Here is an 8,229-nt window from a genome sequence, read left to right on the forward strand (position 1 = left end):
CCCGGGTCATGAAGGAGCTGACAGCTTTTACAAAGTCACATGTTGTGACTGCTGAAATAACTCCACATGACCCAGAAGAGTTTGAGCTTCTGGTTAAATTTGCCATTTTCCATCTTGTGGAGATTACACTGGGAAATGTGAAATGCTTACATGTGGGACAAGTGCATCAGGTTCACATAATTATAAGTTCATAAATGTGATCATTTTTTAGTAGACTTTTCCATGTCCTTCTACGTATTTCATTCTGACTGCTGTTTGTGGAGGATGGTGCCAGATATGCAAACACAGAGAAATGAAATACCTGAGGCAAAAGTGGGACTTAACACTTGAAAGTGGAAAGCATTACTTATGCATTAGATAGTTCTTTGAAGAACCCCAAACATGCACATTTCCGACCTCCTTCCCCCAAAATAATACAGATATAATCAATTATTCATTTGTAAATGTTTATTTCACTTCAAAAACAAGCATGGTAGAGGCCTTGATGTTGGAAAATCCCTCAGTCATAAATCTCTTGCTGGAAGTGTGTGCTTTTATTTTGAAACTAACCGTAGTGTGGGTTAAATAAACAGCTATTTCAGAGAAATATACACAGCCAACCGTAGTTCCTCATGTTATTGAAGTGAATCCTTAAGGAGAAAAGAGGACATTTCTGAAAGGCTTTTTAATTGGTCTTAGGTGTAGTGCATTGTAGTAATTGCTCTGACAGAATTAGCTTTAGTTGAGCTTTTATAGTGTAGATTATTTGAGAATAAAATCTGACTAATTGGTAAACCTCTGACAAACACAAAATTAAACTTTTGTGAGGTAAATTTGAAGTGTTGGAAGTCAAATCTTGGCAAATGTTTATTTCAAAAAGTAAACACAGTTGTCCTCGGTATAACAGATGCACAAAACCATTGAACATGTATCAGACAAAAAGCACCACTGCTGATGATGTCTTGATGCACCGCACAAAAAGACGAAAATGTCTGAAAGTATGGATTAAAGCCCCAATGCCGTCTGCCTTCACATTCCTGTTACTTTGATGTCCTTACCACTTCACCATCCTAAGTAGCAACTCTTTCAGTTTCAGCTTTAATTTTTTAGTTCCGTTTATTTTAATAATTTTATTGCTAAAGGCAGCAGGAGGAGAAGAAAATAAATCTGCAGCTGAAGGTCATAATTAAGCTTAATTCCTGTCTGAATGTGCCCCAACTCAAGTTTGTGCTTAGTCTGTTGCATAAAAAAGTAAACTAAACAAGTGCTGAGTAAAAAAACTCAAAACTTTGCAACTCTGCTCCTTTGGCGGGACTCAGATTTAAGTTTTGGCCAACCAGGTGAAACAAATCAAGCAAAAAGACAACCAAAAACATTCAACTTAACTTAAATACCCACCTCAAAGACAAAGACAATCATGGTTTTGTGTTTTCATGTAAAATTTTTCTAATGGAGGACAAATATAAAGAACATTAAGCTCAAAATTGGGTACAGTATTCGCCCGGATGGGGAACAGAGACACACATACGCCAAATATGCACATATAATAAACGAAAAGAAAAAATATAAAGTATTTTCCAACTTTGAAACTGCTCATGCTTTGCTTATTTAGCGTAATTAACTTATTAAAACAAAAACGGTTAAGTTACTGTATTTGCAGTTTAAATAGGTTTGTCAAGTTTTTGCGGATAAAGATAGAATTACAAGATTTTTAATATTTCCTGAAGATAATTTGAATAACATATTTTTTTAACTATCGTGTAATTACTGGTTGAATTGAACCCTAAAACAAACCCAAACGCAACAACTACAAGTTAGCAATTGTGATATCTTGCAATAACGTAATCAATTGACCTCAGAGCAATTTGTTCTTTACTTTACAGAAATTAATCTGGCTAAATTTGAAAGTTTTCTGTACAAGCACATTGTGTATTGCCATGAAATTAGCATGATAAAGAGATTAAACTCCAGAATTTCTGAGAGATACCTGGCTGCAGACAAGATGACTCCTGACATCGTTGGCCGGCAGCAGAAATTATACAAGTTTCCATAACCCTAACCCAAAAGTGTTCAGAATTGTATAAAAACATTTACTAAAGCTTAAAACTGGAAAAACTGTAAGTGTTAAGGTCTTTTTTCCGGCAATATGGGGTAGAACTTCTGGTTTGGACAATGATCTCTGCAACCAGGTCGGCTTGGAACTTTTCAGCAGTGATAAGGTGGACTTCCTGGTGGGATAAGATCCATTTCCAGCATATTCATTAGTGCTCCTGAGCTTGAGGGATAAACAGATCAGGGGAAAATTATCATTTTGATTTTCCCTGGTAGAGCACATGGTTCCATTATTACGGTAAGATGCTTAGATCCTGAAGCTGTAACCATAACACCACCATGTTTGACTGTTGCTATGCAGTCCTTACATAGGGTTTTCTTAGTCTTACTTTTAATTTATTGAAACAGGAACCTTCCAAAAAAATTTTTTTTGTGTGTGTCAAGAAAATGTTAGTTTAGTCATCTGGAAAAAGGGGAGATAACCCTGATGTGTTTGTCAAATGTGAGCTGTGTTTGTGTTATTTTTATTCAACTGTGTCTTTCTCCTTGACATAACCTCTGGCACGAGTCCATTTTTGTTTGGTCTCTTTGTTAAACTATGAATTCTGTTCTTAACAGAATCAAGGGATGCCTACAGTTCTTTGTATGCTATTCAGCTGACCTGAATGAGTGCTATGTTCTTTTAGTCATTTTGGTCGGTCAGTCAGTCATGGGAATGTTTACCACTGTTCTAAGTTTCAAGTTTACAATTCTTCTTGTTTCCATACCTGCTACTTTGTTCTGTCACCAGCCACAGATTGATCTATTATTCATTTTTATGTGGAAATCATCGTCATGTTAGATGGAGGAATAGCACCTAAGTACCGGAGGTAGAAGTTAAAGCGACTCAGAAGGCCATAACGAGGCTATTTCAGTGGGCCAGACGGTTCATTTTCTCTGTGAATGTTTCGTTCCACTATTCATCTCTGACAAATAAATTGTATTTGAGCTGGATCTTCTTAGGGCTAAAATGGAGTCCCTCCTCTGCAATGTTAAATGACCTCTGGAACAATCTGATTATGATGGCTGTCAGACAGACAGATTTATCACAGAGGAGGAATAGTGTAACGGATATGAGTGCAGCCCTGTTGAAAGGAGAAAAAGACTGTGGGAGTGAGGGATGAGGGATGGAGAGGTGGAAGCAGGGAAGAACAGACTCTAACTTTAGCTATGTAATCCATTTAAAAGTGTTATATGATAAATACATCAAAAATGACTCATTTTTCTTTTGCCCTGCTGAATATTTTTCAAAGTACGCAGCAGCAGGACATTTTATGCAGCAAAAACTTTGAGATGTGTTTGAGTTAGAAGTTTTGACATGCATCAATTTAGCCAATTTCTCTACTAATGCCGTATTAATTATATATCTGCCTGGTCCGGCCTAATGAAAGTGGATGTGTTTTCTTTAGCTCCAGCTTGTATGGACAGGCAGGGTCGACACCTCAGCAGAAACAGCACGGAGCTCTGAAAAGTTCAACACAAAGGGAAAACAGCAAAACAAGCTTTATTTTTTATCTAAATGTCACCACTGAGGCTTAACTCCTCCGTATTCAGAGTGTCTTCCTGTCCTCGCTGTCAGCACTTGGCTGAACTCGGAGGTTCCACGCACAATGGAAATACAAGAAAGATTGTCCTCTGTGACATTTGTTTGGAGACCTGTGCGCTGTCTAAAGCCTCTCTGCGATGGATGGAGGACGTGCGTTAACCGCGCCGCTGATGGAGACCTCGGCCGAGCAACAAGTGCTGACATTATTCTTCTGCCTGCACCTCTCCATCAATCATGTTTTCCAAGTGCTTCCAGAGATACTGAGGAGGACAGAGGTGAGCCGGGAAGAGGAAGTGTGTGGGAGCTAAGGACAGCTTATCTGTCTGAAAGTGCGGCAGGAAAGGAAAAATAATTTGACTGCTCCAGACAGAGCTCTCACTCTGACTTTCTCCAACACGGGTGGCTGTCAGGCCAGACAATACCAGCAGATTCATTTGCTTCTGCTGCGTCACTGAGAACTGAGGAAAACTGAAGAAAACAGACTTATCAGAGCTGTCAATGTGTCACTTATCACAAGAGGACAGCATGTATTGTTGTAGTTTCTAGCTTCATGCAACACCTCACAAAATATGCCTGGAATGAATGGAGATTTTACTGTGTTGCAAACACAAAAGACCACAAATGTTGTGTAAACCGCAAACACTGAAGCAGCGCAAAAATATGACGCACATGTCCACAAAAGGCATTTTTGAGTCAGATTACTCAAGTTATCTAAAAACATCCCAAAGACGAGTATAAATTCTGCTTTACTCAACTCTGTTAAGGCATAACATGACAATTAAAGTAGATGTTAAGTTTTATTCAGTAAAAATGTTATTTTCTCCTGCAAGAAACTGAACAGCATTCCCAAAGGAGTCTCCTAAATGCCTTGAGCCCTTTGCTGTTATTCTTAGCGTAAAGTTTCTGAACTTTCAAACACGTTTAAAAGACTACACAAACCTAAAAATCTTATCTTGACACTGTTACAAATTCCTTTTAAAACAATCTCCCTTTACTATCTGCAAGTCAGGAAATGCAAGGCAAGCCAAGGTTTCCAGGTTAAAAAAAAAGATGGAGCTGTTGTCAGCAGTTTTATGTTATTGCAGGCAGTTGTGAGTTTGAATTGGAGTTTTTCTAGGCCTCATTCTGTTATTAAGGCTGAAAGACATACACGTTTGGTGAAGATAGAAGCCCTACCCTGTCCTTTAGTGAATCAGAATAAACACTGCCATGTTTGGTTGGTCTGAGAAGATCAGGAGAGATTATTAACACCTAACTTTCACAAGGTTTACTGGCTACAAAACAACAAAAATACATCACCGTGAAAGTCTCCGTGTATTTTGACGCTAACACTACAAAGGATTGTTGGAAAGCATTTTGAAATCACCTGTGAAGTGGACGGATGAAGCCACGTGGATGAAATGTTTTACTGCTTTCTTTAGGTCCAGATGCCATGACTCAACTTCAAGACATTACCTGGATAAAGACAAACCTGTACTGACACCTGTGAAGGACTAAACCAGTGTTTTTCACCCTTTTTTGAGCCACGACACACTTTAACCTTGACAAAAATTCCGCGGCACACCAGCATCCGAAAATGTAAAAAAAAAAAAAAAAGACAAACTCGTAGTCTGTATTGATCTACAGCCACTCCGCAATCTCACATGCATTTTTGGGATATTTGTGGCAGAAAAAGCTTGAAGTTGCAGCTGTTTTTTCTAAAAGATGTACGGTAATAAAAGTTAAGTTAGAAGATCTAATAACTGTTTGATGTATGTTTGTTGTTGTTTCAAGACGTTTAACAAGCAAGACACATTGTGCGCTGATCCGCTGTCACTTTAACCCAATGCATCATGGGAGATGTAGTGTGAAAACGGCCGGAGATTGTTTCTCTGAGCTTCATTGTTTTGTTCACTTGTTCCACGGTCTGACACCAGATTCTGTGGAAAGCTGCACTGCTAAATATGAGCTTTAGCTGGTATTTTTGATAGAACTGAGAGACCTTCTTTGTAGAATCGGGACAAGGAAGTGAAGACTTTAACCGCTTCTGATTGGTCAGACTGATGACATGTGATTAAGCTTCCAAGAATGATTGGTGGAGACAGTTAAAGGGGCGGGACTTTTCCAAAAACAGCTGACGCCACGGCTAAATCGCGGTACCGTCATTCTTGACAAAATGTCTTTAATAGAATCAAATAAACACAAAGAAAAAAGTATTTTGCGATCTTTCATATTCCTAACTACTCAGTGTTTTTTCAGGGCCTGTTTGGATGAACACAGAGCTGATTTCCTGGAGATGGGAAACGTTTTTAGATCAGTTAATGAGGGCAATTTCCCACGGCACACTTGACCATCTCCCACGGCACACGGCAAGACATAAACACACACAAAGGCACACAGTCACACACATACACAAGAGAGAGATTTCTCCCCTCAAAGAACTCTTATATCATCAACAATCTTTTTATGTTTACTGATCATATTTTGGGCTGTTTACTCGTTCTGTCAGACGGTGCAGTGAACACATCAGTCAAGCATAAAAACAGCTTTTTAATGAACATGTATCCCTGCAAAGGTAAATGCTGTATACCTTCATCTCGCTGCATTTTTCCTACAACACATTTAGTTCTTGTATTGATTTTTTTGTAAAGGAATGTAATCTAAACACTTGATCACTGAGGTGAGATTTAACATTGATTGCCAACAAATTGCCCTTGTAATTGCATGTTTTGAATTGGCTACGGAGACATTTCAACATTTTTGTCTCATATTATGATACAAAAATCACTTTTTTGTGCTTTAAAGCCTATGATTAAGTGTGCGAATCGACCAACCACTTTACATTTTGACAACAACCCTGACATTTTTCATGTCTTGCAGTGAGAGGTTCAAATTTGAAGGAAATTGGGATGTCACCATCAAGCCCCTTCTTCATCTTTACCTGCAGTCGTGCAAGATAAAAAATAAATAAATCACAGTTTCCTCTTTTAAAGCAGTCCTTTTAATGTAACCTGTTTGGTAGCAATAACTTATCCCAGAGGCGTTCCATATGATTTTATCAGTCTAACTAATCAGTCATTGGGTCATTCTTTAATACCAAGTTGCTTCAGGTATACACTTAACATGGATGCATACTACAAAAAAATCATGTTGTGAAGCATTTGTTAAAAATACTACATCAGAAACAGATTACATCCTGATGGGACACATTTCCATCCTTAAACTTTGGATTTTTAGTTTTGTCCGCCTGCATTAACACGGTTTAAACCCACCAGAGTTCAAACGCGCCCTATGACAGACAGGAGAACTGTTCAGGCAAACCCCCCTTTGCCTAACTCTACCTGGGATAGGCTCCAGCAACCCTGTGACTCAAGCAAGCTTAGAAGATGGAAGATGTTTCGTCAATTTTGGTTAAAAAAGAACACTCGGGGACTTCCATGCAGAGAACATTTATGCCCTTCCCATTAAACAATATGAAAAAAATGAATGCATATGAGGTATAAGACAAAGCTCCACTCCCCAGGTTTTTTAATAAAATAACTAAATATAAACACTTTCCTACTATTGGATTCTGCATCAGTTTATTTATGGCTGTCAAAGTGACTGAAAAACAAAGTATTTGGATGAGTGAGCATATCAGTAAATGTGTACGTCAGCAGCAGTTTATTGTTTTCTCGTCACATTCAACTTCAAGGATGGAAAACAGATTCCACTTTCACTTAACAATTGTTGCTACAGACGTAAAACCTTCAAAATGATAAGAAACAAGAATTGAATCCACAAAGTTTATTTAAAAAATTGTAAACAAACTGTGCACTTAATTCCCACTTTTTCACACAAAGATTAGAAAATAAATAAATGAAATCCAGAAATTGGTACATAACTGCATGGTTGTCATTTAGCTTTAGCAACAAACAATGTTGCATTCAGGAGAAAAGCATTCTTGCTGCCAGATATTTAGGAATCCAAACATTTCTTCTTTAACTTCCTAACATTTTATGAAGATAATCAGAATATGAATCCATACTTAGGATCTTATGATATCCAGAAAATAAACAGAAAGTAACTTGAAAGCAAATGTAAATATTAAAAAAAATGAAGTAGGTATGCATCGTAGAGAGCTTTCTGGTAAACAGGCAGCATTGAGAAACAAGATGCACGTACGAAATATGGTATGGAAAGCATTTATCAATCAGCCTATTTTACAAAAAATCCTTAGAAAAGAATAAAATTGAATGCACATGCATAAATGGTTCATGTAGTATCTCTCCAGGTCTCATTACAAATACTGTACTTGACTGCTTGACTGTAGCACTTTGAGGTGTACTACTATGAAAGGCCATCCAAGACATAATTCACACTGTCGCACAAACTCCATGGTCTGTCATATACTACCTACAATCAGAAACACTCAGAATTTTCATTAAAAGCAAATGTACTCAAATATATCACCCTGGTGTTGTCTTTCATGGGATCTCTCATAAGCTTTTGGTGCATCTGGTATTTCATGATTAGCTTCATACAACACAAAAACGTTTTCTATGAGATCGTATTTGCACCTTTAAAGCACTCAAGATCCAGTGGGCTTTCTTTTTCTTTTCTGAAGGTTTTATGGTGGCAACCGCTGTATTTTG

The 8,229-nt window shown here is 37.8% G+C and overlaps 1 long non-coding RNA gene across 1 annotated transcript; it reads left to right on the forward strand.

The window, feature by feature from the left end:
* The first annotated feature begins 2,508 nt into the window (after positions 1-2,508).
* On the forward strand, positions 2,509-5,811 carry LOC144992340 (uncharacterized). The gene is made up of 2 exons (XR_013656224.1): positions 2,509-3,891; positions 5,038-5,811. It is a non-coding gene; the product is annotated as an uncharacterized LOC144992340 (long non-coding RNA).
* The last annotated feature ends 2,418 nt before the right edge of the window (positions 5,812-8,229 follow it).

The sequence above is a fragment of the Oryzias latipes genome, chromosome 5, assembly GCF_053564925.1.
Source record: "Oryzias latipes strain Hd-rR chromosome 5, Olatipes_Hd-rR_3.1".
NCBI classification, from domain to species: Eukaryota; Metazoa; Chordata; class Actinopteri; order Beloniformes; family Adrianichthyidae; genus Oryzias; species Oryzias latipes.